Source organism: Elephantulus edwardii, unplaced genomic scaffold (assembly GCF_000299155.1).
Source record: "Elephantulus edwardii isolate Elephantulus edwardi_28Jun2011 unplaced genomic scaffold, EleEdw1.0 scaffold00001, whole genome shotgun sequence".
NCBI classification, from domain to species: Eukaryota; Metazoa; Chordata; class Mammalia; order Macroscelidea; family Macroscelididae; genus Elephantulus; species Elephantulus edwardii.
The window spans coordinates 29,132,834-29,141,812 of record NW_006399751.1 but is presented as its reverse complement, the minus strand read 5'-3'; positions in this window follow the sequence as shown (position 1 = coordinate 29,141,812).

Genomic DNA, 8,979 nt, shown 5'->3' with positions numbered 1-8,979 from the left:
TGCTTTGTCATTCCAAGCAGCCTTTTGGAATCTTCTGTTCAGCTCTTTAGTATCTTGAATTCTTCCTTGTGCTTTGGCTTCTCTACGCTCCAGTGGCTTCTTGCCACTAGGCCACCAGAGCTCGCCAAAAAAAAAAAATCCACTTCATTACCTATGCTAATTAATTACTTCCTGAAATTTTTCAGTGACAATTGGTTCTCTCTAGTATAGTTATTCTGTGTATTTCATCCATCTTCTTACGATGCTTTCTGGTTTATTCAATATCTTGGCCATAGCATATTTCAATATTGAGACACAAAGTCTAAATTTGCTTTTTAATTACCTTAGCTTGAGAAATTCAAAGTGAGTTTTTTTTTTTAATTTTCTAATTCCAGCTCTCTACACATCCCATTATAATACTTTATCCTCTTGATCTGCCCTTTGAAATCTGCTCAGCTCTTTTACTTTGGCATGTTTTTCTTTTGTTTTCGCATTTCAACCCTTCAATGCAATTTTTAGAGTCTCCTCTGACATTCTTTTCAATTTTTTCCTTTTCCTCTGTTTTTGTAACCACCTTTTGTTTTCTTCATGGATGATATCAAGGATATCATCCCACAACTCATCTGGCCTTTAATCATTGGTGTTCAATGCCTCAAACCTATTCCTAAAATGACCTTGAAATTAATTTGGAATTGAATCAAGATCATATCTTAATTCCTGTGGACTTATTTCATTTTCTTCAGACTCAATTTGAACTTACATATGAGTAATTGTTCACCCCTGGCCTAGATTTGACTGGTGATAGTGAACTTCTTCCAGAAATGTAGTCAGTTTGATTACTCTACAGCCCATTTGGTGACTTCTCTGTGTAATCTTGTCATTTGTGTTTTTTTAAAAAAGTATTTGCAATGAACACATGTGAATACAAAATCCAATCATTATATTTCCAGTCTCATTTCTATTACGAATCCTATAGTTTCCAACTACTATTTCTTTTTCACTGATTTCCACTTTTGCATTCCAATCACCAGCTATTATTAACACATCTTTATTGTGTGTTTGATCTGTTTTAGATTGCATGATATGGTAAATCTTCTCAATGTTTTCCTCTTTGACTTCTGATATAGAAGCACATATTTGAATAATAGTCATATTAACAGGTCTTCCTTGTATGCATATGGATCTTATCACTCACAACATTGTATTTCAGGATAGAACTTGAAATTTACTTTTGACTATGAATGCAACATCAATATTCTTCTGCTTTTTATTCCCTGCATAGTATACCATACTGATTCAAAGCAACCAAAGCTGATTTATCGCATTCCACTAATGCCAAGTAAGTTGATGTTCATGCGTTCTACTTAATTTTTAACAATTTCTACTTTTCCAACATTCAAGCTACATACAGTACATGTTCCAATTATTAAATGATGTTTGCTATTATTTTTCCTCATTTCAACTGACTTCCAATCTGGACTCTACCACTACACTACTATAACTATACTCAGTCCTTTAAAGTTTATAGGGTTTTCGAAGGACTTTGGTATGGATTGCATCTCAATGTAAAGAAAACAAAGATTCTTATTACTGGATGGATAAGTAATAGCATGATGGATACAAAGGAGGTTCAAACTGTACAGCTTCATCTTGCTTGTATCCACAACTAACATCCTTGGTACCAGTAGTCAGGTAATAAGGAGACACATTGCATTGGGAAAATCTGCAGTTAGGGACTTCTCCAAATTTTTGAGGAGTAATAATGTCAGTTTGAAGACCAAGGCACATCTGATTCAAGCATGAATCTTTCTGATCACTTGCTATGCATCTGAGGAATGAACACTAAATAAGGATTATAGGAGAAGAATTGATTCATTTGAGCTATGGTGTTATAGGAGAACATCTGAGGGACAACCAAAATAACAACCAGATATCTTGAACAGGGTGCACTGGAGATAAGAGTGCTCTTTGAAGGTAAGAATGATGAGGCCTTGGCTTACATACGTCAGTCATGTCACTAGGAGGGGCCATTCCTTGAAGAGGAACATGATGCTAGTAAGCACGAAGGATCAATGAAGAAGAGACAGCCCCTCAGCCAGGTGGACTGGCATGGTGACTGCTGCAATGGGCTCTTCTGTGTCAGGAAATGTGAAGATTGCACAGGATAGAACAAGGTTCAGATGTTTTTTCCATAGGGTCCCTATGAATCATACTCAACTTGACAGCATCTAACAACAACATGGGAGATATGTTGCATGATCCAGGAAGCACCAAAAGAAAATAGAGGAAATCCACAGTCACTGTATGAGAAAAAAATCGACGGATATTGATTTTTCAGCCAATTATTGGTGGTACAGTGACTCTATACAAGTCAACTTACCAGAACATCATTGCTGAAGTCAGATTGATCCTGGCTGAAAGTAAAGAATACTATAAGAATGTCTATTTGTGCTTTATTGCCCATATAAAAACATTTTACTGTATGAATCATAACAAATTATGGCTAAAATTGAGAAGAATGGCAATATCAGAACACTTAATTGTTCTCATGTAGAAACTGTACTTAGACTAATGGCTGTTGTATGAACAGACCAAAGGAACACTACACAGTTTAAAATTGAGAAAAGTATGTGTGAAGGTTTTATCCTTTCTATATACCTAATCAACCTAATCAATATGCTGAGTAAAGTATTTGAGAAACTGGACTCTACAATAATGAGTGTAGTATTAAGATCATAGAAAGACTCATCAATAAGTTGTGTAATTCAGATAATAAAATGTCGCTTGCTGAAAGTGAGGAGTACTTGCTTTAGAAGACCAAAGAATATAGTCCCCTGTATGGATTGCATTTCAACATCAAGAAAACAAAAATTCTTACCACTGGACCAGTAGGCAACATCATAGTAGATGGAGAAAAGATCGAACTGTCAATGATTTCATCTTATTTGGATCACAATCAATATCCTTGGTACTATCAAGCAGTCAGAAGATCAGGAGACATAATAAGGAAGACTACAGTCCAAAACCTAGCCAAATTATTGAGGAGCAGTGATGTCAGTTTGAGAACTAAAGTGTTCTTAATGCATGCCATGGTCTTTTCAATCATTTCAATTCATCTGAGATATATGTACAATGAATAAAAATAGTAGAAAAATTGATGCTTTTGAGCTGAGGTGTTGGAGAAGAGTGCTGAACAGCCCATGGACTATTAAAAGAACACAGAAATATATTTTGGAGAAATTGCAGCCAGAGTACTTCTTGCAGGCAAAGATGACTAAGCTTCTTTCACATATTCCAGGCATGTTGATAGGATAGGTATATTCTTTGGAGAGGGACATTGGATTGGGAAAGGTGGAGGGTCCATGAAAGAAAAGAACCCTAAACCAGGTTTGGCAAAGTCAATGCTGCATTATGTTTAAGAGGCTCAACGTGTGAGGAAAGCATAGAATACGGCAGGGTTCAGAGCTATTGTTCATAGGATCACTACAGGTCATACCAGATTTGATGACACCTAACAAGCTAACAACATATAGAAGATATGCCCCGTAGAGTGGGTGCTTAGGTTTCTTCACGGCTGATTTCAATGGCATTGATTTTGAATGTTTGTAAAGTTAAAACCTTAACAATTTCAGAATTTTTTTCCTCAATCATGTTCTTCTTATGGATCTAGTTATGAATGTTTTTGTTTTTTTTATGTTGTGGTGTAACCCATACTGAAGTTATGGTGTTTGATCATAATTGGTGGTAAGTACTTCAAGTCCAGTTCAAATTAAATAAGCAAAGTTTTATCATCTGCATATTACAGGTTGTGACTGAATCACCCTCCAATTCTGATGTCTCATTCTTCTTCACATAGTCCAGTTTTTCTGGCTATCTGCTCAGGATACAGATTGATAAAGTATCATGAAAGGATACAACATAATACACACATTTCCTCATTTCAAACCATAAAGAATCCACTTTTCCTATTTGAACAACGGCCTTTTTGTCCATGTGCAGGATCCCATTACTCAAACCATTATCCATTATTATTATTCACACAGTATAACACTTTTGAGTAACTTTGAAAATGCAGGAAACATCTTTCTAATATCTCTATTTTAAGCCGAGATCCATCAGACCTCAACAATAATATCTCTTGTTCTATGTCCTTTAATGAACCCACTATGAATGTTTCATAGTTCTTTGTCAAGACACTACTACAATTAGTTTAAATTATCTTGAATAAGATTTTATTTGTATATTCTAGTCATCGTATTGTTGAATAATTTCCACATTCTGTTAGCTCATTGTATTTGGAGTTAGTGCAAATACGGATGTGTCCAGTCTATTAGTCAAGTAGATGTTTTCTTAACTTCTTAACAACAGTGCTGTGTATGTTTGTTGAAATATTTCTGTTGATAACCTGTCAGACTCAACAGCTTATTTTTCACCAGTGCATTAAATGTAACTTAGATTTCTCCTTTCAGTAGCATTATTTCTTGATCCAGTATCATGGAAATACTCAAGCTACCCCATAACAATAAAGGGACTGGAAAAGATGTATTTGGTCCTATTTTGATTAACACTTTATTCTTAGACCTAGGAGTATATTTAGGTACTTACCATAGAATACTAAATATTTTTTTAATTATTAAATATTGCTATCAGAATCCATTTCCTGATCACTGAGTACTGAGTAAACAATAAGAAATACAGAAACATAAATAGAAAGATCATATTTCCACTTTGTGTTGATATTATGCATTACAAAATTATGTGGGGAATTTTTAAATGATAAAAAGATTTAGAATAAACTTACAAATTACTCAAGTTAACAAAGTATTGCAGGTTAGTGGCAGGATGAAACCTAGAGCCCCAAATCCTATGCCTTCTATTTTATATATAGAAACCTAAAGTCCAAAATCCCATGCCTTCTATTTTATATAGACACTGGTCTGGATGTGCTCACTAAGTTGTGCCAAGAAATCTGGAGAACAGCCAGCTGGCCCACTGACTGGAAAAGATTGATATTTGTTCCCATTCCAAAGAAAGGTGACACAACAGAGTGTGGAAATTATCAAACAACATCACTGATATCACATGCAAGCAAGATTCTGCTGAAAAATATCCAAAAACATTTGGAACAATATGTCAACAGAGAACTGCCAGATGTGCAGCCTGGATTTAGAAGAGGTCGTAGGACTAGGGATATTATAGCTAATGTCAGATGAATCTTAGCAGAAAGCAAAGACTACCAGAAGAATGTCTATCTGTGCTTCATTGACAATGCAAAGGCTTTTGACTGTGTGGATCACAACAAGCTGTGGCTGACTCTGAGAAGAATGGGAATCCCAGAACATTTGATCGTGATAATGCAAAACTTATACTTGGACCAAGAGGCAGTTGTCAGAACAGAGCAAGGAGACACTATTCAAAATCAAGAAAGGGGTTCGTCAGGGATGTATTTTGTCTCCATACCTTTTCAATCTGTATGCAGAACAGATCATCCAAGATGCTGGGCTCTATGAAGAGGAACTTGTGGATTTGTGGAAGAATCATCAACAACCTGCGTTATGCAGATGACACAACCCTGCTTGCTGAAACTGAGGAGGACCTGAAGCACTTGCTACAGAAGATCAAGGACTACAGGATCCTATATGGACTGAAGCTCAACGTCAAGAAAACAAAGATTCTAACCACCAGGCCAATTGGCAGCATCAGCATGGATGGTGAAGAGATTGAGATAGTTAACAGTTTTAATTTACTTGACTCCACAGTTAACACTATTGGTAACAGCAGCCAGGAAATCAGGAGATGAATTGCATTGGGAAAGTCGGCTGTGAGGGATCTCTCAAGAGTACTGAAGAGCAACCATGTCAGGCTGGAGACTAAGGTGCACCTGATCGGGGCTATAGGCTTCACAATTATGTGCTATGCATCAGAGAGTTGGACAGTGAATAGAGTTGATAGAAAGAGGATTGATGCCTTTGAGCTGTGGTGCTGGAGAAGAGTATTGAATAAAACATGGCCTGCTAGGAGAACAAACAGGTTTGTCCTGGAGAGGGCGAAGCCAAAGTGTTCCCTGGAGTCAAGGATTCTGAAGCTTTGTCTGACATATTTTGGACATGTTGCAAGGAGGGTCTGGTCCTTGGAGAGGGACATCATGTTTGGCAGAGTGGAGCGGCGGCAAAGGAGAGGAAGACCTTTGATGAGATGGATCGATTCTGTGACTGGAGAGGTGGGAATAAGTGCCTTTGAGATGGCTAGGTTGGCACAGGATAGAACAGCATTTAGAGCTCTTGTACATAGGGTCGCTATGAGTTGCAAGCGACTCAATGGCACATAACAACAACAACAACAAGATATATAGATATAGATGATAGATAGATATAGATGATATAGATATAGATGTAGATAGATAGATGATATAGATGATATAGATATAGATGATATAGATATAGATGATATAGATCTAGATCTAGATCTAGATCTAGATATAGACATAGATGATATATAGATATAGATTAGAGATAGATGATATAGAAATAGAGATAGAGATAGAGATAGAGATAGAGATAGATAGATATAGATGATATAGAGATAGAGATATATATCTCCAAAATAAGCCCTGTTTTCACTAAAGGAAATATATGAAATTGTTTTTTAAGCAAAATTTAGTAGGAGATTTCAAGACATAACCAAAATGATTTTTAACAATGCTACTGGTGTTTGGTTCCATGTTGATACATTGGCTTTATGAGCTTTCTAAATGCATGAATTCTCTGGGTACCTGCCAAGAGACACATGCCACAGAAATCACCAAGAATAACTTATAAATAATGAAGTTACAATTAAGCTTTGTTGGATTCCTTATTTACATACCTAGTGCAGACATACATAACCTAGAAACAGACTACTTCTAAAAATGAGGATATGTTTCATTGCTTTCATAACCTTTCTGGCTCCCTTGTTTGTAAACCTTTCCAAGACTTTCTGGATATGAACAGCTTGTACTAGTGTATCATTATAAAAATAAATATTTCAGATTACTCATATTGTAATCTCTAAAGAAATCACTTCACTTCTTTATTTCCATAAATGCATTTTTTGATCAAATTAGTGAATTTTCATAAAAGTTTCTATTTATGTAATTTTTTTTCTTTAGCAAGCTATCTTTATGAATCTTTGTGCAGATTTTTGTCATTTAATGGCATGGTACATATTTTATTTTATGTATATGCAAAATATATTTTAAACCTCTTACATTTAAGTAAACTTACATTTGTGACAGTGCAAGTACCTTGAGTTTTTACGTGTTTGTAATTTTATGAAGTTATTGGGTCATTTTAATCTCTATCTTCTTATTGTTTTAACCAAAAACTTATTTGCATCATAGATGATTTTTTAAAAATTATTGTCAATTCTCTTAGCCCTATCTTACATGTATACTTTACAGTGATCCAATATTTGTTTCAGATTTTTAAGCTCACAATTACAGCAATTTAAGACCTGAGTGTTCAGATTTTGTTTCTCTATTATATGTCAAACAATGCTCTCTGATGAAAAGATTATTTTTTATTTTACAAAATAGTGATCCAAAGACATTCTCGAAAAGTGTGATAGTGGATGTACTGCTGCAATGTGAAGGCATTTCCCATCATGGACTTCCAAGTAGCTAATGATAAGTCTTCAGGTGTGGTGAATACTGACTTTGTTCTCAACTTTCTGTAGGTACTTAACAGCACCTTATTTATACAGAAATAGTTAGAGAACATTTGACCTGAATTCTACAAGTTATTTTAAGCACTGACCTAAGGCAGAATGAGACATTAAAAAAAAAAAAAAAGGACTGGAATTTTTTTAAAAAGTGATGTGTCAGGATAATTTAGAAGGAATAATGTAGGTTTTCATCTGTGACACAGTCATCTGTATTTAACCTAGTATGTAAGTAAGAAAAAGAACAAGAGATGATCCTTGTTAAAAATGAAATTTGATGATAAGAGTTCCTTACCTGGTTGCCCATTGTAAAAGCTATAATCGTTAATGCAACAGTTAGACAGAGTCCAACCAGTCTAAATAGCTGTTTGTAACAAGGCCAAAATACTAAGGCTAAATCCTGCAATTCTCAAGAGATGCTTAATTACTCATAGGTGATGTTGCTAAGCAACCATTTCACCTTCTGATTCCACTGCTTCACCTAAATGTGGTACTCTGTTTGCTCTCTTCTTACTGAACGTTAATACATGGAGAAGTGAAGTATAAGGACTGTATTTTAAACCAAGTGAAAACACACATTTATATAAAGGTACTTTCATACTCACCCCTTAATTGGAAGACATATAAGCACATTATTAAAGATATTTCTCCTGATTTGAGAGATTCTTTTCAATAACCAGGGTTTAAAGATGGGATTTTAACAAGAACGAAGGCATTATTTAAGGAAAAAAGTAGTATATTTAAAATCACAAGTGGATTATAGCACACATATCAGGAACAAGTTCGACAAGCTGTACTATTTGGCACACAGGATTTCCCACAATCGCACATTTCTGCTATTTCAATAGAAAAAATAAGAACACTAACTCATAAAAATATAACCTCAGCTGTTCTGAAATTGGATTACTACTTCCACATTGTTATTTATAATCATCAGTTCTTGATCCTACATTTTGGATCTTAAAGTTTTCCTCTTAAGAATTTACTATCTTGTGTTTAAACAATAAATTAGTTACCCCTGCTATTCTGACAATTTTACAGTAGGATACAAGATTTTGGTACTATACTTACCTTTGTGTCAACATTCTCATTCACAGACCAGCCTTATATACAAATATTGGCCATCCACTTCTGAAATAGCAGGCCTCTGAAAACCCTATGTACAACATTTAGATAACAGAGATGGCAAAGGAGGTTGAGTTTTCAAGCATGGAAATACAAAGGAAGAGGAACAGTTGTAAGCAGACACTGGTGATTGGGACATGGAATGTGAGAACCATGAATGTAGGAAAATTGGATATT